The following is a 1920-nucleotide window of genomic DNA, read 5'->3' as shown; positions in this document are numbered from 1 at the left end:
CTACAGTTCTTGCTCTTTCTGACAAGGATGGTTCCTCCAGAATATTGAAAAGGGGAGGATTTGCTTAGTTGTGGGGTTACATTGGTGGTGGCAGAAATTGCAGATGATAATCCATTAAATATGGCATTTGAAGATAATGGATTCCTTGGATTTCTTCCAATCCAGATTATTGAGGAAGTTATACAAAAACATTCCTTTCCTCACATTGATTGGAGTTTGAATGAAATGCCAGTAGGACAAAAATTGACTGTATTGGATAACCAAACTCAAATCAGAGTCCTTTCTGATTTATCAATACTATTAAGGTTAGTGGTTCTCCAAGCTCTTCTCTTAGATCTCAAGAAATTACTGCATGTATTCCTCTCCCAGAATGTTGAGATCAAAGCTCGATGTGCTGTAATTTTAACTCCTCCTACTTAAAATTAAAAAATCTCTTCACCTAGCCCATAAATCTAATCTTTATTCTATAAATGCATGCTGGACGGTATGAAATGTTGTACCATTTAGCCACAATCCATCGATTTAGCCTTCCTCCTTTAAAAACTTTGCAATGTTACAAAGTTAAACTTGCATTTTTTTTTTTACAATTTGGAAAGGAATTTTAGACAAATGTTTTCATAGGCATTGGAAAAAGGACATACATTAAAAGTCAAAGACAAGACATTCAGCAAAGAAGTTTGAAAATCAAGATAGAAATGTAGAACTTTTTCCACAAAGAGTCATAGATGCTAACTCAATTATTTTTCTAGCCAAGTACATTAAGGCTATGAGCCAAGGTGAGTGGATGGGGTTAGGATACAGATCAGTCACAATGTTACTGAATGCTGGACCAAGTCAAAAGGCTGAAATTTAAACATTCACTGATGTGGGCATCATTGGCAGGGCCAGCATTTATTGCCTGTCCACTGTTATCCTTAAGGTGCTGGTGGGGAGCTGCCTTCTTGAGTCTCTGCAGTCCATGTGCTGAAGGTAGATCCACAATGTCATCAGGAAGGGAATTCCATGATTTTTTAACCTAAAGACACTGAAGGAAAGGTGATATTCTCAAGTCAGGATGCTGAGTGGCCTGAAGTGAAGTCTGCAGATGGTGGTGTTCCCATGAATCTGCTGCCCATGTCCTTTTAGATAGAAGTGGTCATGGTTTTGGTCTACTGGTCAAATCTATTGGTTTAACGGTCCATTCCCATTCTTAACACTAACAATACAGTAAATACTAGCTTACTAAATCATTAATCCACAAATAAAATCAAAGAATCTTAAAAACCTCAGGCGATTATACAAATCAAGATTGTATAAAGATTTAAAGTTTTGCGTATAAATATGTAATTGATATATGCAGAGCTGTTTCTCATAAAACAGCAATACAGCATATACTATTGGCAAGTTCAGAAAAACTACCATCTCCCTTGACAACTAATCAGTTTATTAGGTACAACAAAAGCTTTCCAATAATATCTGATCAATTATTAGAGTTCTCAATGAAGTACTAACTTTTGAAATTAATATTGTAAGAACTATGTAAAACCAAATGACAAACATTGATTATTTGGGCTGACATATTTTGCTTTGCCAAATCCACATATATAGCCATTAACTAAGTTATGAAATGCTCTTGTGCAATTTTTTTACTGTAATGGTAGAGTAATCTACATATCCATACATAAACCACGTAAAAAACCAGGGTGAAGTGCAGACAGTATTTGTTATTTTGCCTACTTCCAGACATATGAAATCCAGCTTAACTGATTTGAAGGGTCAATTTGGTTTTCCTCTCCTTGCTTCAAGAGAAATCAATCAGGCAGTACTTAACTTCAGTATTTTGAATCAAAGACTGAATGATTCAGCATTGAGATTAGGTTATCCACCTCCCACAGTTGCCTCAATCTGACAAGACAATTGTATACAATATTCACTAAGTGG

The sequence above is a fragment of the Rhincodon typus genome, chromosome 39 (genome assembly GCF_021869965.1).
Source record: "Rhincodon typus isolate 14 chromosome 39, sRhiTyp1.1, whole genome shotgun sequence".
NCBI lineage: Eukaryota > Metazoa > Chordata > Chondrichthyes > Orectolobiformes > Rhincodontidae > Rhincodon > Rhincodon typus.
Note: the sequence above shows the minus strand (reverse complement) of the source record.